Below are 20,832 nucleotides of genomic sequence, written 5' to 3' on the forward strand. Positions count from 1 at the left end.
ATGTTCCAGCTTTAAAAGGCAAACCAAAAAGGGTGATGGTGGAAGCACTGTGTTTAAAAGAAAAAAAAAGCACGTGTAAGAGGACCCAGAACAAGCTTCCCAAGGTAGTCAAAGCATCGACCTCGCGCTGTTTTATATAGATACCTGGATCCAGCTAACGTTCAGGAGGAAATAAAGTTAGCACAGAAGATCCCCTGATGAAATAGAGAACCTGACGAACAATACCCAATTAGAACGTAGCAGTAAATACAGTATACATTTTTTACCTAAGGGCTGCTGAAAAAATCAAGTCATACATATGGTATTTTTGTTTATTAATATGAATCCTTTTGATTTGCATTTGTCTGCCTACGAATACGAAGTAGTTATCGCATGACGATCAAGGAATACATGTAACATTCTTATTGGATGTGGAAGACCGGATAATGTTGATAAAGTGATTGGACAGCGTGAGTGTTGGCTGGTGGGTGATATGGATGTTGACTCAAGGGCTTATGGATGCACACGATGGCCACAAAGACCTGGGAGAGCTGCTCTATCTCTCTCTATTATCTAGCATCAGATCATTACTGTGAGACACGATTTTCAAAAACTGTGAATTTGATTGTGGGAGGAGGACGAGATGCAAAAGGAACTTTTTTTGTAATTTAAAATTGAGAAAAATCTTCCCTTTCATATTCTAAGAGAGGAGGGGAGATAGAAATTATAACAAGTTACAGTGGAAAGCGAGAGAGAGAGAGAGAGAGAGAGAGAGAGAGAACAGTAACAAACAGAAGCGGGAGATTCCTAATGTTTTTTCAAAAGCGCACTGAAGTATTTTCCCTGGAAGGAAGTAAAAGAGACAGACAGACAAACAGTAAAGAGACGGACAGACAAACAGTAAAGAGACGGACAGACAAACAGACGTGCCACTACAGAATCTTCACCAAGGAAAGTAATTACTCCCGTTAGGATGGATAAATTGAAATAAAATAGTGATACGAATTTTCACTTTCATTTTTAAACCCGTTTTCATTTTTGTAGCGATGAGGTCTTTTGATCAAGAGGAAACAAAGAGTAAGGTAAATACAGAGGTCATGGAAGGGTGGGAGGGGGTTGGTTAGGGACCCCATGAGGGTATTTGGGAATAGGCGGTGGGGCATGAGGTGGGGGGTGAACAGCGTAGTGTATACTGGAATGAATAACTTTTGTTTTTCCCATATTTTCCTTATTTTGTATATGCAAATGGTAATGGGGTGGGCAATGCTTCATCGTAGGAGTCGAGGAAAACATGTACAGGAAGAAAGTTCCAAAGCATGGCAGTGGCGGGGAAAAGTAAGCAATGAATCGTTGAGTCCGAGGATTACTGGTTACCGCAGAGTAAATGTAAGAGGAGATGGCCTGTTGGGACATGATAAATATAAGAAAATATTTATTAAGTGTTTATGTCGTCCCTTGGAAAGAATTCCTTCGTAAAAGTTTATCATCGATGGACAGTTGTCTTCAGTCCGAGTTGTTTGCCATTTCTACAGAAGCTGTGTCTATAAATGGAGTTTTGACATTTTAAAATTAAAAAGTCAGAACTCCAACGAATAGTGCTTCAAAGCACTATTTTTAATGTATCAGTTTATACAGCACGGATTTTAGTTAAGGGCTACTAGAAAAAAATCATACATATAGTATAATTTTTTTATCTTTATAAATAACTTGGATTTGCATTCGTATACTTATGAATACGATGCAAATGTATCTTCACGATTAGAGGATAAACGTAACACTCTCATTGGATGTGGCAGACAAAATAACGTGGATTACGTGATTTGACAGTGATGCTGGCTGGTTTACAGGGGCCAGTAATTTGATCTCGTGATGACGTGAGAGTTGACTGGTAGGTGATATTATGGATACTGACTGAAGGGCTTAAGGCTGCACACGTTGGCCACAAAGACTTGGGAGAGCTGCTCTGTCTCAGTATTCTCTAGCATCAGATCGTTACTGTGAGAGACGATTTTCAAACACTGAATTGTGAAAAATCCACCTTTTCAGATTCCAAGAGAGGTGGGGAGATAAAAACTATAACAGGAGTTACAACAGAACAGAGAGAAGAGAGAGAGAGAGAGAGAGAGAGAGAGAGAGAGAGAGAGAGAGAGAGAGAGAGAGAGAGAGAGAGAGCATTAATAAAAAGAAAAGGAGATTCTTAATTTTTCTCAAGAGCCAAATAAAGTTTTTAATCATGGGAAGTAATTACTCCCGTTAGGATGGATGCAATGAAATAAAACAGCGATACGAATTTTCACGTTCATTTTAAAACCGTTTTCATTTTTGTAGCGAATAGATCTTTTGATCAAGCGGAAAAAAGGTGATGTAAATACAGAGGTCGTGGAAGGGTGGGAGGGGGTTAGTAGGGATCCCATCAGGGTGCTTAGGGAAAGGGCGGTTGGATGTGGGGTGGGGCGGGGGAGGTGTAATGAATACTGGAATGAATCATTTTTCTTCTTCTATTTTTTTTTTTTTTTTTTTTAGATGTAAGCTCCAGCGGGGTGGGCAATGCTTTGTTGTAGGAATCGAGGAAAACATGTACAGAAAGAAAGTTCCAAAGCATGGCAGCAGCGGGGAAAAACAGTCAGTGAATCGTTCAGTCCAAGGATCGCTGATTTCCACAGAGTATATGAAAGAGGTGGTAGCATGCCGAGACGGGATGATTAGGAGAAAAAAATTACCAGTGCTTTATTATAATCCCTGGAGAAAGGATTCCTTCATAAAACTTTGTCTGTGAAGGATAGTTCTCTTCTGTCTAAATGACATGTTCTTTCTACAGAAGCTATGTCTATAATTTGATAACTGTGGTTATAAAATTTTGAAATTAAGAAGTGAGAACTTCAACAACGAGTCGAGTGCTTCATAACACCATTCTATAGCGCATGCTTTATTTTATTACATAAAATTAAATCTTCCCTGGGTTAATTATACGTATTAAAATAAATTGAGCCTTTGTGACTGTGTGGAAGAACAATTATCGCGAGAGTTCTGAAAATAATTGCACAAGTTTTTCTTTTTTTCATTTTTAGCCTTCATTAGGACCCACTGCCACGCTTATCAGGTTGTTAAGGTTTGTTAAAAATACGCTAGTTCTCAAGTTTTTATATAAGGAGGTCAACCTTACAGGCAGATAAAAAAAAAATGCCCATTTTTATGAACAGCATTTTGATTCGAGAGCACCCCACCCCCTTATAGGAATACGCTCGATCTGATTAACAAGTACAAACGCTGTGAACTTTTTCCTACTCCTTCTAGAACATTTTCCCTGTTCAGTGCATTTCCGAGACAAATTATTATTATTATTTTTATTATTATTATTATTATTATTATTATTATTATTATTATTATTATTATTATTATTATTATTATTATTATTATTATTAACGCTGTAGCTAACAATCTTTCTATGAAGAGAGTTGAGTTATCAGGTATTCAGTTAAACTTTTAAATTTTAGAATTATTTGTTTTAAGAAACTGAAATAGACTGAGAAAATAAAAATACGATATATATATATATATATATAAGTATACTGTATATATATATATATATATATATATATATATATATATATATATATATATATATATATATATATATATATAGATGTTGTAAGAGAATATTCATAAGTTTACTTCATTAATATAAAGACATTTAAAATCACTTTTTTCTAGTTAGTCACATTACTAACAGGTGTCGCTGTTTTACATGCAGTTCCGTAATGTCTCGAAAAAGTGAAACTGTATTCCTGGAGAATTCTTGCTTGCCTCTCAGCCAATGAGGAGTCGTGTTACATCCTCTACGTGAGAGAAAATCCACATGAACGTCTGTGATTGGTTAGAACTTTCGAAAGCGCGTTATTTACAAAAGAGCTCTTGTTTTGGTCAGAGTATTGAGTTTGCCTCCTTATTTTTGTAAATAGTGACGTTGTTACAGTGACATTGTTAGTATCGAAAAATTTGTCAGCATTTTGTGGATTTAAGGTAAATATTTATAGTATTCGTATATCGGGAAGACATAGCAAAGCATATCTGTAAGAAAGTTTCCTCGGTAAAGGCTTTAAGTGCGGAAACTGAAGTCTTTAGAGTCCAATAGTCGATCAGTGTAAAGGTAAAACTCAAGCTTGAAGCAGGTTAAATGCTAAACGCTTGTGCTGGTTGTCGCCTCTTCCAAGTTCAGTGTATGGAAGTGTGACGCGAAACTCCTTGGTTAATTACCGGAAACTTGCTAGCACCTAATATCCGTTTTAGATATAAAAAAAAAATGTGGATGTGGCTATACTTTCTAACGGTACTCTTGTTGAATTTTGCGCTTCCAGTATAAAACTAATTCCCAGCTTGTTTTCTAGTGGCAACGAAAATAGTAACTGGTGTAATCCCCAAAAAAAGCTGAAAAACACTGCTAATGTGCGGCAAAAGCCCCATTTCTTGCACGTAATTCACTGTTAATACAGACAATACATTTGCAAGTCAAATCAACAAAGGTAAGCCAAAATCAGGCTAGTCACTTTTAACGTGGTTTTCCAACCCTGAAATGTGCTAACCTTTGAAAATTCAGTTAAAACCAGTCCTTCCCCAAGAAAAGTTTGCTCGTAAGGTTTTACATATTTCAGTTAAACATATGAGGATGAGCTGAAATTTAAGCATTATTTAGCTTGGATCTGGGCCTATGTAGATTCATTTGGAGCAATCGGTGTTAAGCTGCTGTAGGTAATCCTATGAACCGTTGGAAACCACCTCCCTGGGATGTATCAAAACCTAAAGTAGACCTTTTTCAACCCACTCCTGGCGAAGTACTCTGATGTAATTATTTTTATATGCGACGAAGATAGTTGGATTTTTTGTTCGGCAGACTCAGTCTAATAGTTGTTTAATGATGAAATCGTATTTCTATTAAGAAATCCAAAGCTGTGTAAATTTTCCTCGAGTTAGTGAATTTTCTACGTGAAACTGACGTTAAATAGTACACTACTTTCCCCTATACAAAAATAGTTATAACTAGCGTAAACAAGGTAATTGCTCCCGAAGACGAGTAAACGCTCCTTTCTTTCTTTTGGCTCTTTGAAATGTCTAGTACAATTTTTTCTTGGTAAAAGGGACTGAGCATTCGTGAATGAACAGAGTTCGTTGTCTTAAAACAATTTGGCAAGGCTGCCTTTATGAAACCATGACTGAAACTATCGTGGGGGTAGTCTTCGAAATCCTTGTAACCATCGATGCAAGAAATTCTGCTGAAATACTTGTATATGCTTGACAGTGTGGAATTTTACTGTGGTTGAGGAAGCTGTTAATGTAAAGCTAAAGGGGAATGGAGATAAGCAAGAAGACATGTTGACCAGTGATTATGTAAACCAGTCATTTCTTAGGCTTGTAATAAGTAGTACTGTAGTACTTGGCATATATCCTACAATAACTGCCAGAGTTGTAGAGAATACAGTTGAGAAAGGCACTCTGTTTTAAACAGAAATACTGCCAAAGTATATAAATCCGGCATTGTCTCCCAATATTGTCGTGAGGTTTATTCATTAGAACGAAGGATAAGAAATGGCATCGGAATTAAAATAAGTAAAAAAGCATAATTGTATAGAAGCCGCACTGGCACGTTTTCTTGAAAATAGTGACTGAAAAGCTGGTGAAATGTCAGAATGGATGGATCCTATGTATGCTTTTGTTAGATAACAGTATTTCAAAAATGGCTCCCTCCCCTCCCTCGCAATCTGAAATAATGTTCAAGAAAGTGGATTTCATACTGTAGTTAATTTAAATCTTTATCCTTAACTTTCCATATTGAAATATACTTCGTTTGGGTGATATTTAGTGAACACAGGACTGGTTGTACAGACAGCTCGGACCTTCAGAATTCTTTGTTGATTGTTGATAGAGTTCAGGTAAAAGTTATGATGTAGATAAAACAAATCTGTTTATTATATGTAACTCCGGCTAAAATAGCAGTAGTATCTTCGCTTTGTTTACTACTAAAACCTTTGTTTCTTTTTGATTTGTCACTTGAACAGTAATGGTGGCATAGCACAACTGGTACATACATCATGTTCTCCTGTGCTAATAAATTTACCTACGGTTAGTAAGGTCACTCAGTAATGTTCAGAACTGATCCTGACAGTGAAGAAAACCTTCAAAGAGTATGGTTAGCCTGTTCTAGAACTATTTGTATTGTGTTTGTGTAACGTGTGCCTAGATTATCTTCAACATCTGTGGTAAGTAGGCCACTGGATCTTAACAGCCAAACTTTCGAAGAAGCTTGAAGCGTCTGATGTGTTAAACGGGTAAATAATAAAAAGTTTGCTGCACAGCTTAAGGTTAATGCAGGACTTAATTCTAGAGAAGAGCCCCGAACGGAGATAGTTTTGTATTGATAGAATTTTTTAATATAGAAAGGTGTACTATATAATACAGTACAGGTGAGATCATTTGAGATGTTTACGCAGATGTTTTGAGAAATTAGCCTAGTTTGTTTTTTGGGTTCATCCCGAAGGACTGGTACCAACCACGGCGTTCCGCGGATCTTTCTAGAATTAAGAGACACATTAAAGGAATATGAATCACTGGGACTGTACAACCACCCCTTGACGTCTAATCAGATCTCCTGCTATTCATGAGGACGGGTTGTTTAAAAGCTGATGTGTATAGAAGTACCGTGCATTTGTTTAAATGCCATTGGTTTTGTTTAAAATTACTAACTGGGGTTTGGTAGTGATTTTGCGGTGAAATTGCATGTGAGGATCTGGTAACTCAAGTGGATTCTTGAAACTTCAGGCAAATAAGAATACCATCTTATAATAAAGACCAGCTGAAGATGCTGGTAGTTTACAGCCTTTAAAAATCCTTTAGGGCAGGTAAGTGTTTGGAATTGTGTGAGGAGGATCGGGCTTGTGACTTTAGACTCCTACAGCGTGTGCTCGTTGATCCAGATATTTTTTTCTTGTCTCTGTATTCGGTCTCGTATTTTCGGAGCGTTTGGTTATGTTGATCCAAATGTAAATTCACTCGTGTTGGCGCGTTATAAACTGACTGCATATAAGGCTGGCTTCGACATTTATTTTTTAGGTAAGAGGACGTTACCTAGATGAATCAATAAAGGCTACCTTAAAGTAGCTGATATTTTGGAGTATAGTTGCGCTTAAAAAGGTAAAATATCTACGAATTAGTTATAAAACTATTGTAAGCTTGCCAGTTTTTGTCGTTGGTATTACTTACTAAAAGGGGTTTAAGAATAATTTAGTTTTGGATATGAATAATGTTTAATCCAGATTTGGGAACTGTGCTTATCCTGTATCTTAAGACAAGTTAGCCAATTCCATTTTCTTGCCATTGAGTCACTTAATGAAACAAGGAAGTGTCGGGAATTATCTCCAGAACATAAGCACTAACACTTTAAATCGAATATTATAATTATAGTTATCTGCAAATTGTTTTTTTACCCTTAAAGCACTCGTAACGAGTGAAATCCGTTTCGAGGTTTAGTGTTGGCAAGTCTTGTTGAACTTTGGGAAAGATGCGTCTCACTTGGGTTGTCCTTTCGTAGAAAGGATGTAAGTATTGTGAAAATGAAATACTTGATTTAACGTTGTAATGAAAGATAATTCTGCGTAAGGTCTACTCGCGGATGTGACTACAAAAAAAAAAAAAAAAAAAAAATAGCCCAATAACATACGCCATAACGCTTAACTTACCAAAAGTGCTTCCACTACTGAATGTGCCAGCATTAAAGTTAGGCCAAATATAAGGAACCAGTCTGTGCATGGTTAAAACGCTATATGAGCATAAAGAAAGTTTAGTGCTATTTTTCATTCATTTATGTATAGCTAATTACAAATTTATAACTTTAGTTGCCTCCAAACCCTCCACATTTGTCCTGTGGAAAAGGAATGCTGTTTCTCACGTGCCTTATCACCTGTCTGAAATTCATATCTATTTTTTATAAAATTATTGTTACCAACCCATGAAAATTACCAGTGTCACTTTAACGAGTTAGCCCTTTGTGACTGCCTATTTTTTGTTTTTTCCACCGATAAAAATACTGATAACCATCTTTTACTTTCCTCGGATTAGTAGTATAATTAAAATAGAAAATTAGCTGCTCCCTAACTTCTCGATGTTACGTGTAGGTTCATGCATGGCACAAATCTCGATGTTACGTGTAGGTTCATGCATGGCACAAATTCTCTCTCTCTCTCTCTCTCTCTCTCTCTCTCTCTCCAACAAGAGGGTAAACTTCGAAAAAGGGATAATGGACAGCAATCGACCAGGCAGTGGGCAAGTCAGTCATGAGTTAGTCCTGTGGTCTGGAAGGAATGAAGTTTCATGTTTAAATTTCCTTTTTTTTGTGATTTTAAGAAAAAAAATTTTTTTTGGTAATCATTAAATTCTCCTAATACAACTGTGGATGAGTAATGTGACTTTTTGTTTTTTTGTAACTAAAAAGATTAGTATTATATTAGAGATTTAGAGCCACATTTTAATAATTTTATATTAACATAATCGTTGGCTCTTGTACTGAAGGTTAGTTTATAAAAGGTATGCTGTTAATTGACAGAAGTGATGTGTTGGCTGTGATTTGTTGTTTTACGGATACTGAATGCTGTAGGTTTGACCAGGCCTGAGAATATTTTCCCCAAAATGTGTGGTAGAAGCAGTGTTTACTCCCGGTGAGAATAGTAAGAATAAATACTGGAGAAATTCACGGACTAATTTGTTGACTGTGGTTTTGTGTGGCTTGTTTCTGCCTGGCCTAATTTCCCCGGTGTTATCAGGCCAAGTTAGGTCTAGGCCACAGCATTCTTCTTTAATTTACAACTAACCCCGTTCCCTGTACCTTCGAAACTTCCAACCGTGTATTGTATTTGACTGTATTTGAATTGTTTCAACCTTGCCAAGTGTCTCAAAATTCTGCTTTTAGGAATTTTGATCATTAGTGGCGTAGGTGGCTGGGAGGGTTGCATGGCGTAAAAATAGTTTTATTAGAAATCTATTTGGATTCTGGTAGTTGTATTTAATATTCAGCTTGAATTTGAAGTTCAGTAATAAAGTAACGGAGTTTTATAACTTGAATATAGTGTGATTTTCATTTTAAGAGGGTTTGAATGCCATTTGAATTGTAGACAGGGTGGACATTTTTCGGGTTAAGTGCTACTTTAAATACTTAGCCCTCAGCATGAAAGCTTTTCATTTTAATTGTGATGTGTTTATTCGGCTATATTCCAAAGTACAGATACACTTAATGAGGCGTAAGCTTCTTTGTGTTTTATATAGATGAATATGATTAGTTATTGATGCTTTGAATTGAATTAATTTTAGAATTGGTAATGTTGTAAACTTTTTACAGCATTCCAATATTTGACTGCTGGTTTTTTTTAGTACCCTATATGATCGTATTTATAGTATTTTGTATACTGTTAAAGTTTCTTGCTTCTATTTCTGTGCCTTTGGTTTTGACGTCAACGCCTGAACTTAACGGCTTCTGTTATTGCCCCTAATTGTGTGATAGTTTCGACTTTGTGTTTAGCATCATAAGTCCTCGATTTTTTAGTCATACCGTTAGGTTTTATTCACACGCTGAACCAGTCTTAAGGAACTGAGACAGAACTGCTTTCTGAAGGTGAGGGTTGTACGAACTTCCCAGAATATAAGAAGGTGATGGCCTACTTAAAAGAGAGCAGCTTACTTTGTACATTTCTGGCTGCTGTTGTAGTATTGGCGAGAATAATAGATATCATGCTTTGCGGTGCAAGTAGGTAGTTTTTGTATGAAAGTAGTATAGCTTTGAATTATGCAGGTTAACCTTAGCGATCAGAGGAAACCCTTAAAGGCTTTGCATCATTGTTTTGGAAGGTTCATTAAGTATGCAACTAAGAATCCAGAGTAATCCTGATTTTTATCAAAGTATATCTTCGCTGTTCCAGATAATCACTTTGCTTTTTAACCTTGAGCCTTCTGGATTGTTTGGAGAAGAATCCAAAGGTACAAACCTCGGTAACTGGAGCAGATGCTGATCGTGCTAGAACCTGATATTGAAAAGCAGTAATATGACAACCTTTGCTTACTCTAGAAAGCTGCAGTGTTACTGTCATTGGTACAAGTGCGTTTTTATTGACAAGCATGTTTGAGAGTGAAGGAGCTTCAGAATTAACCTTAACTATTGATTTGTATATTGAGAAAAGTACAGTTGTTTAAGATTGTGGTTATCTCTATGATTAGAAGGGAACTTGAAACATTCCTTGATGGTGGTATTTGTAGACTTGTATGAAAAACTGTTAGCACATTTGAGGGCCTCAGAACCAGAAGGTTGTAAACGCCACTTTTTAAAAATGAGTAAATTGCCCTCAAAGTCTAGCATTCATTACTCTGCTTCTAAGAAAGATATTGATTTAAACTAAGTTTCATATGAAAGCCCTACTCTTTAAAACTTTTTGTGAAAATTTGAAAAATTGTAGGTGCGCTTGCGCGCTAGCATTCAAAATGTCCGCCTAACCCTCACATTTGTGTATATTCTGGTCATAACCAGCACTTAAACCATAATTAAATGTGTAAAATGATAATAAAGTGTTATTATATTCTTGGTATAACAACAATGGATGTATAATAATAATAATAATAATAATAATAATATTAATAATAATAACAATAATATTGATGAGTAATCAATATAGTGTGATGGAAAATAATAATAATAATAATAATAATAATAATAATAATAATAATACAGTAATATTAGTAATAATGATGTTGACGATGATAACCTTCCATCATCATAATGTTTAACCATTAAAACGGTTGGCCTACATTACGTGCAGCCACGAGTTTGTCCACCGAGAAACATATTCTTGGCCTGCATCGGGCAGTATATAACTTAACATTGTTTTTTTTCCATGACGTTTCATTCCTTGTCCTTTTTCTTCCTCTTGGCCGTTGCACGACATCACAGTGATCACTCTCACTATCAGAGGAAGACATAATGGCGCTAAATAAGGGATGATAATAATAAAAAAACAAATCACGACACTACGGACATTCAATTTCGCCGCGAAAATCACTAGACTGGGAATGTAAACAATAGTGGAGATGTAAACTGCGCGGTGATTGGCCGACACTTACGAGCTCCTTATGCGGGAAAATGCTGATTGGCCTAGAACTGAATACCCGTTTAGTGACGCGCGCTCTCATTGGCTCGCTCTGAGCTGCTGCACATGCAACCTTCTGGTTGTAACTGAGCTCTTATGAGGCTGTAAGCTCCGCGCGACATCACGTTCATTCATATAGCTAAAATCGATAATTCCTACTGTTCCATCAGGGATTTCGACCTTACTGAAACGGCTGAATAGCTTAGAAATGCCACGAATAGACAGAGGAAACTTTGCCACATCTACTGGTATGCCTAACTCCAAATCGGTGGGGGTGGCGTTTACAACCTTCTGGTTCTGAGGCCCTCATTTGAGTACGATGTAGTGAAGAATGCAATGACTGAACTTGAGGATGGCAACTATGAAAACAATTTTTTTTTTTTTACTTTTATTTCAGGCTCAGTAACTTGAACAGAAAAAGTTTTAAGATTTAAGGAGAGGAAAAGCTGTATGACATTAGTTTTACTAAATGATTGTTATGAGGGAAAGATACGTTGTATTGCAAAGGATTGAGTCAAGAACCTCTCGATTTAGATGAGGTCTTGATATTGGCCTTGGTATGGGTAGTCGCTCTGTCGAACTTCATTTTGAAGTACAACTCAAGTATAACTTTTCCTGCTTGCCTTGACTAAATCATTGGTCAGACATTAGTAAATAGCTTCTTAATAAGCATGGTATCGATAGGAATCCACTGCTAAGAGGACAGTTGCTTAGTGTTTCTTCTGAATTTTGACTAAAAGAAAACTTAAAAGGTTTTGTTACAGTCTGAAATATAACTTTAAGTGTGTAGTGACAATTTAACACGAAGCAGTTTCTACATCGGGTTTACATTAGCTGCAACCCATTCATTTTTAATGAATCAGTTGGACTTTGAATATATATGTACCCTGTTTAATAGAAATGAAAGTAGAGGTTACTTTACAAGCTGGTAGCTGTAGACAGTGGTTTTAAAAAGAATTTTTATTCTTTCAGGAAACCTCATTAATATTGAATACGATGGTTGAAACTGATGCATATCCCGAAGAAAAGCAAGTCTTTGAAGAAGTTTATTAAGCAAGACTTCAGGAGGCACGAATTAGCTGTGAAATCTAAAGACGCTTCAAAGGATTTTGGGTTTACACCAAACTGCTTCAAGATGCAACAAAATTTTAACAATGTAAGTACTGTATGACTATAATGCTTTAGATACGGGTAGTATATAGGCAACTTAAATTTCTAGACCAGGGGTTATGAACAGTTTAATATTGATTGGTAAATTGACAGATTTCCGATTTAAGAAAACTGCAGAACAAAATATGGTGGTGGTTGGGTTATGCATGAATTTTCCATAAATTTAATGGAGAAATGCAGAAAATTTAAAAGTGGTTTGATGTCTACAATGTTGTTTTAGGTTGTAAAAATTGGTGCAAAATTTTGTTTGTAAGTGTTCGGTGTAAAGATAATCTCAAATTTAATCCATGCTATTAAATCTTATTCATAAAATAAGTTCTTTATAAGAATGAACTTTAAAGTTTTCTAACATCTGATATTATTTTTCAGGCATACTCCTTTAATTGACCATAGGCCTGTTTTTTTTTTCTTCTTAACGTTGAATTTTGACAAGTGGGTTTTTCAACCTGATTTCTAGTGTGTTGTCTCCCAAGATTACTAGATTTTATAGTTTTTATGTCGACGTAATATATTTGTGGATGATTACAAGCTTAGTAATGAAGTGCCTATTAAAAAGAGTGGCATATCTGCAGACTGCAGTAACTTCAGGACAATCTCTATTCTCCCTATGCTCTCCAAAGTTGCTGAAAAACATATTTTTAAGCCACTATATAAGTATGTGGAATCTAAAGGATTGTTAGCCGATAGTCAATATGCATACAGGAAGCAGTTAGGTACCTGCGATGCTCTTCTATACTTGACATGCCATTTGCAAGGGAACCTTGATAAGGGTTTTGAGTGCAGAGTAATTCAATTATATTTTAGTGCTGCTTTCGATTTAGTAAATCACTAGGCACTGATTTATAAACTCCAGAATCTTGGAGTGGGTGGATGTGTTTTAGGATTACTTCAAGATTTCTTTATAGGTAGGCAGCAGCGAGTTGCTATGGACAAGATCTTTGGTGAACCAAGACCAATTGTGTCTGGAGTTCCACAGGGCAGTGTTCTTGGTCCACTGTTATTTTCAGTGTACACAAGCGATATGGTTGTTGGCTTGGAAAACAAGATTTAGTATGCCGATGATGCAACACTTGTGGGTGTAGTCAAGTCTCTAAAGAAATGAAGCTGCCCTCAGCTTCAATTGGAATGGTAACTGGTGGTGGTTATCAACATCAAGAACATTTTTTTTGTACATTTCTTTTGCACTAGGGCAGTTAAAGTGTGCACTTTATAGAAAATACTGCAGGAGCAAATTATTAGTGAAAATTATGCATTAAATTTAAAAATTACTTTTTCAGTCTAGAGTGGTGGAATTTTACAGGATAAATTCTCCTCTTTACAGTGGCTAGGTTAATTGTAACAGTGTGTACTTTGCTGTGAATTTTCTTTAGTTATTCTTCAAAGAGACTGCTGTTGATGAACAGGAACTTCAGTTAATTTTTAATGATAGTAGAGATACAACACTTTTACCAGTTAATTTTTAATGATAGTAGAGATACAACACTTACCAATTATATGTGAAAACAACACCTATAGAGAAACGTAAGCTTTTAACCTTGACACAATAGTTTTGAAACCAAACCAAACTAAGTAATCTTGAAATACTCGAACGTTTTATTTTGCATAGCCTACAGTACTCAAATTATCAACCGATAGGTAACAGGTTTCAACAAAATGCACAGGTAAACAACTTTAACAAAATCAATTTATATTGTATTTTGTTTAAATGCTTCTCATCTTGATGATCACTTGTCCTTGAACTTAATTATCTACTGAAAACCAACTTTGTTTCTTTACAGAACAAAGTTCTAATAACAATTACATTTATCCAATTCACACATGTTGATTTTATCTGTGAAGAAACATACCTTTAATAGATAACAATTTCATTTCATAAATCCAATTCAAAGTTTTGAATTTCAAAGAAAATAAGACTAAACAGTAATGTCCATTCCCTAGACAAGAGAGAGGCAATCATTGTCAATAACTTCTACAAACAGAAAAAAAAAAACTGAAAAGTACAATTTGTTTTTTTCAGGTTCTGCAAAATCTGCGGTGTTAAACAGCAAATGTACCACATTAAGCAGCTAGGTATAATATACCTCTCCATGTATATTATTTGCAAATAATTCTGCATTACAACTGTGATAAAGCCTATGAGCTTTCCCCAGAAAATGCAAGCAACACAACAGCAAGATTTTCAAGTTAGCTGGGTTTACAAGTTCACCCCTCTTGCTGCCAGATCCTTCCACTACAAATGATATTTCTTCTGATTACACAAGTACCAAATTTTCCCCAATGACTAAGAAACCTTCAGCAAATTGCACCTCGACAATTTTTTTAGGACATTTTTTCCTGTTATAGATACAGAGAATGGGCACAACAGATACAGCTGAATCAGAACTTATTTTCTCGAAAATGAGATACTGGAGAAAATCTGATTTTGTAAAGTTTCTCTCCTATGAAAGTGAAATGCTAAGCAATATTCCCATTGTAAGAAGGAGCTTAACTCTCAAATGCTAAGCAATATTATATATAAAATTCCCACTGAAACAAGAAGCGTAGTTTTCATATGAAATAATTACATCTGGAATCTAATTTTGTGTGACTAATCCATACTGTAAGATATCGGGTTTGCCTGCTACTATGCGTAGTTTGTAAACGTAGGCATAAATAATTTTAAAAATTACATGCAGTAGAAGGAAAATTTGGTAATTACTTTTTGCTAGCATAACCACCACTAGTCCTCGAAGGATTTTCTGGAGTGTCGCATAAGGCTTGAAAGGAAAACAATGGCAAGCTCCAATATGTCACTCCCATATGCAACCTTATTTACATCATCACCCTTCTGTAGCGAGCTTTTGAGGAGTATGTTGTTGCTTAATTCATTGGACGAATCCGACAACAGAGTTGTACAATATATGCTCTTCTTGGGAAAGGGAAATACGGGAAGCAATGGCTCAAGAGTTTCCTCCTCCCAAGCTGAAGAAAGCTCGTTCTGACTCGGAGCCATTACAAGCCTCCAGCCTCATTCCTAAAGGATCCTTTCAACAACAGAAAAGGGGACGAAAGCAGCACCAGCATCCCTTTTGAAGTGTAAAAAGATATGCTCCATCCAACCAGGGAGAAGGAAAAAACTACTGGCTATCAAGGGCAAGGGAAGAAATGGAACCCAACAGGCTTACATATGGTCGGGGGTTGTCTTCCACATCATCACGCACAATGCTTGTCCTCCCCGTGGACACAGTATTAGCCTACCTAAAGTAAGAAGACCTGTAATGAAGTTCCTTGAGAGAAGAATGCATTCTTGACAACCACAAAGCACAATACCCAACTATAGTGCTGCTATTAATAAATCAAATGTTTTTTCTATTTCATTTACTGAATAGTGCTAAATTGCTGTAAAGTGAACAATAAAATCTGAAGTATCTCTAAAGCTATCATTATAGATTAAGAGGGAAATTTTAATTGTGGAATCGGTAAAGTACATTAGTAACAATTAAACAAGCAGTTACTTACTTGTAAAGTTAATAAGTACCAATTAAAAAATAAGCTTAAAACATAAAACTGTTTACTTGCTTTGAATGAAAGAGTAAGAAACATTGTGCAATTAATATCTGGCGATTGTTTTTTAAGTTACATCAATATACATCACCTTAACAAGTCTCTACATCACCTTAAGTCTCTGAAGGGTGTGAATAAAAATGTCACCAAGGAAACCTTTCCATCAATACACAACTCCTTAGCAAAGGAAACCCTGCAGAGGTATCTCTCAATCAGCATAACCTGAAAAACAAGTCCATTGTTGTTGATAAATTAGCTCCTGCATGTAGTCTCATAAAAAAAACCTGTTTACTACCATGCTACACAAAACACATGAACGTAAATCGCATGTCAACACTAGTAAAAATCAACTACAAACCAAGAAAGTAAAGACTTTCTTGTATGCTACTAGAGGCTATTTCCACACAAACTGCATATATAAATTTACATAGCCTAGCCATGGATTTCACACAAAAATCTGTATGTTCCTTACACTTTTTGCCAGAATTTAATAGTATGGGAAAAACTTGCTCTAACATATGCTGTAATTAAAAAATTTCTAACATCTCATGATGCAGAGAAAAAAATTAACATGATAAATTCATACAAATTTACCAACTTTGTTGTAATTTTAACATCTCAGAGACAAAAAACAAATTTTATCTTCATAAAAACTACCAACTTTTTAAACATCATAATGCAGAGACAAATAATTTTGTATGCTATATATAAAAACTACCAACTTCTTAAACATCATAATGCAGAAACAATTTTGTATGCTATATATATATTTTTTAAGTTCATAAAAAACTACCAACTCTGTAATTCTAACAATAAATATGTTGTATTTCTAATTCTAACATCTAAATGATTCAGAGAAAAAAATACATTTTACTTTGCAACTTTCTCACAACCAATTGAACATGAAGCTCTCACCAACTACTAGCTTGCTGTCTCTAAACACTAAAGCTGAAGGAACTTTGATATACTTAACATATAGTTTTCGTTCTACATAATAGTTGATAATTTTTCATGGCTTTGTCTTGAACTGTAACTAGACAAAATCTAAAAATTGTATTACATTGTGCATTTGCTAAGTGAAAGTTAAATGTAAATTCTTTTAGTAGGACACCTCCAATTTTGAAACAAACATAACTCTATTAAATTATTTTTTTTATAATCCTATAACATATGTTGATGATAGTTCTACAACATGATTTTTTTTATAATCCTGTAAGTCCCTACATAATACCAAAAATTTCCAGTAATTGATGACTTCTTACATAAAGCAATTCAACAAATTAACTAGGTACATATTTTTGTAGAAGAGAAATCAATACACTTTTGTGTAAAAACAAAATAATCTATAAAGCCCTTGATAAACCAGAAAAGCTGTGGTATAGAAAAATGGGTCTTAACAACAAAACCCCTTGTTTTGCCTCCACCTTTATTGGAATAAACCAACCATCCACAGTGAGGAAAAAAATGCTGGAATAAACCTACCATCCGAAGTGAGAAAAAAATGCTAACTGATTACCCATGAGTGACTTCACTCCCTTCAGCAAAGAAAGTCATTTTTTGAGGGCTCTGCACAAAAGAGCCTGCATGTACAAACCAGGTTTTTTTAAAATGGTCACAATTACCAGGAATATATTGGATTAACTTCCTGTTTGGAGACAACCACACTTGAAAGTGACCCAACCAGCAAAATGTTTCTGAAGTTTAAGAAGATCACTGTAATCAACAATTAAGGAGTGTACATGTATTTTAACCTGGAATCTTTACTAAGAAGAGAAAAAACTCTCCTGAAAAATCTGCAAGGGGGAGATGAACCAGTGATGAAGGCCTGAATTCTAATCCTTGCCCTGTCTAAAGTCTTCCAACATTTGAAGGCAGTGAGCAAAATTAATAAAACATGCAAGATGTGAGAGGAATCAAAATGCTAGTATTGTGGGTCACTGAATATGAAAGGCCCTTCTTTGCCCTAGCTAGATGACTAGAATCCTTTGGAATCTATGTGGAGTTTTAAACAGTTTTTACTTGTTCCTACCACAATTTATCAAGTACCACAAAAGCTTGTGCTGTGCCAATGATCATGAAACATCAAAGACAAGACCAAAGAAAATAGGGTATATACACTATTACCCAAGATTAAAGGAATAAATTGTCATTTCTGTAAACTCCTCTGAATACAGCTCTAGTGATTAGAATAGAGGAAAAGTGTTAGATTAATATTTAGTGATTAGAATAGAGGAAAAGTGTTAGATTAATATTATTATAAATAGAATACAATAGAATATAGAATTTAGGCCATAGGTCAAACACTGGGACTGATGAGGTCAGTCAGCACTGAAAGGGAAATTGAAAGCAGAAAGGTTTTAAATGTGTATTTAACATTCCAACAATCCAAAGTAGTAGTCTAAATTACCATCCCATATAATTCTGTAGTTTACTTTCTCTAATGACATGGCTAGCATTTATCTTATATAAATAAATTATGGATTTCTTTCCAGCCAACTCTGAAAAAAGTTACCCAAGATCCCGCTACTATTCTACAGCATTTGACAATACTTATTTAACAGTGCTGCATGGGCATTGCATTGCTGTTATTATGAACATTAACCACTTTCTTTTATGCTGTTTGATGCATGTTTAGAAATTTCCTCCAGTCACTCTCCCTCTCCCCCTGCTGGCCAAATTAATTAACTGGTAATGTATACAGTACCCTGGATTTGTCCTTATCTTTTATTTGCATAATTCTGTGTTTACATTCACATATAAATGTTAAAATTCAAGTACTTTTATCCCATGATTTAAACTGTTAAAATGGAACCTTAATTGTTTCTCTGTACAACTTTCTCTTTTCCTCGTTTTATTTGTTAATGTATTTTGCCATTTATGAACATCATCAAGCAAGATAAACTAAATTGTAGAAAATTTTTTTCAAAAATTTACCTTTGAATGAAAAAGAAGAGGTCAGTGAGTCTATGGACTCTCAAACTAATATCTATTTTTGATGTTAGTTTTATTGAGTGAAAAATATTGAATGGAAAAATTTGTATATGTAGTTTTATCGTACACTTTTGTATAGGAAACCATCTGAGCTTTTCTACTTGCAACTAAAAAGGGAAGGATATATACTGTCTTGGCTATTTCCTCAGATGAATTTTATGTTAGGTTCTTTACTAGTTCAAGGCATCCAAAAATGAAATGAGTGTCTTCATTTTCCTCTTCCAGAAAAAACTTATCCACTTGCAGTTTCAAAAATATTAAGTTTGATTCCTGTAATGTTAATGCTACCAATAAAAACAAACAAAAAAAAAACCATAAACATACTAATATATGGGAGAGAGAGGCACCCACTGCTGCGCTGTTTGTTTGTTTACTGTCATCAAATATCATCCATAAATAGTTTGATTACCTCCCTTTTCTCCACTGGAATCGGGAAACTTTAAACATGTTCATTACCTTTTATTCTGATGAATTTGAGTATTTTATCTAATGGGATGTTAATGAATAAGGATATCACATCAAAACATACGAGTTGAAATTGCCATTACGTACTGAGACTAGCCAAAAAAAAAAAAAGGGGTGTTAAATGAGCTTGGGAAAGCAAGACCACCTTGACACCCAGGACTTTAGCTAACAGATAACTGAGTGAATAACTAAGGGTCTCACTTGGAAGCCTACTTAATGCATTTACTGTATAGGGAGAACGTACATACACAGCATGGTAGGAAGGTTGGAAATTAATTTTATATACTGTAGAGTATTAAATTATAGCTGTCACTTCAAAAGGCCAAGAAAGATTCACTTAAAAACATTTGTATCTGCATTCCATTTTAACAACACCATCTGCTAATCCTGTTGTAAACAAAATTGGGAAAACAAAATGAAAAGGACAAAACCAAATACATGTTATCAATTGCGACAATGCAACTTAGCTTTTGTGGTGGAGACTAGAAGAAATTTCAGAGGCACTCTGGAGCTCAAAAAAGCAGTGAATGTTAGTAACAAACTGCAATAACCTCACTTTGTTGGGATTTTACAGAAAAAATTATTTTCAAGGAAAGTAAAGTGGTATACTGTACATGAGCAATAATATAAACGTGCAGTACGGTAGTGGATCAAGTCCCACAACTCAAACTTTGATGCTTTAGATAGCATAAATGCAAGGTATGTTCTTAGAGAAACAACACTCTTAAGATTTGTTGAGGAAACTAATAATACAGACTTACTCCCATGATTGATGGAATGCCAAATACAATACCTCTGTGACTCACACCTACAATTTATGTGTATCCATCCCTCCATACACAGCAGATGATAAGTATAACCACAAAAAAACAGAAAGGTCAAGTAGTCAGAAGATCAAGCAGGAACATCACACACAGATTTCGTCTGTAAAAATTATGATCAAGTTTCATTTCCTCTGATGACAAAGACAGTTGTCCTCGTAAAGCTTAGGGTTTTCAGTGAATTTCCACCCATTCTATATTCAATAAATTTCCACCAATAATGTAAACCATTGTACAGTATAATGACTGATCACCTCAGTGTTCATTATGATCCATATTAATATAATAGATTACAGCCACTAAGTCTTCTCTCGACTCAGAGGGCTTGGCTGAAGGGTTGCTCTTCAGAGGTGAAAATATGAGCAAGAAGGTAATGATGAAGTCACTGCATAGGTAAGTAGGAGGAGACCAAGGGAAAAATGAAAGGAAATTCTGAAAGCAAAGCAGCCTCAGAAAATACCTCTGATGCTTGGATGCAGTCAAGATTATTTACTCCAAAATGACTCCAACAGCAAAAGCACAGTACACGAGTTCAATTCCCAGAAAAAAATTTTTTTTTCTGGGTAGGCTATACTGTACAAACCAGAGCATTTCATGTAGGAGTATTCCTCAATGCAAGCTGGAATCTTTCGTTGCAACTTGGTAACAAGATAGTTAACTGGTGGTTAACGGGGTGAGTGGGGGGGATA

The 20,832-nt window shown here is 35.3% G+C and overlaps 1 protein-coding gene and 1 long non-coding RNA gene across 7 annotated transcripts in view; one reads left to right on the top strand and one right to left on the bottom strand.

Annotated features, from left to right (window-relative positions):
* The window catches only part of LOC136847399 (uncharacterized), a 105,849-nt gene extending 90,117 nt beyond the window's left edge, over positions 1 to 15,732 (top strand). For both annotated transcript variants that reach the window (XR_010855727.1, XR_010855728.1), the window contains exon 6: positions 14,341 to 15,732. This is a non-coding gene — a long non-coding RNA (uncharacterized lncRNA). The remainder of the gene's footprint in view (positions 1 to 14,340) is intronic.
* The window catches only part of LOC136847398 (uncharacterized), a 485,856-nt gene that overhangs the window by 73,937 nt on the left and 391,087 nt on the right, over positions 1 to 20,832 (bottom strand). The window lies entirely within an intron of this gene.

Source organism: Macrobrachium rosenbergii, chromosome 16 (genome assembly GCF_040412425.1).
Source record: "Macrobrachium rosenbergii isolate ZJJX-2024 chromosome 16, ASM4041242v1, whole genome shotgun sequence".
NCBI classification, from domain to species: domain Eukaryota; kingdom Metazoa; phylum Arthropoda; class Malacostraca; order Decapoda; family Palaemonidae; genus Macrobrachium; species Macrobrachium rosenbergii.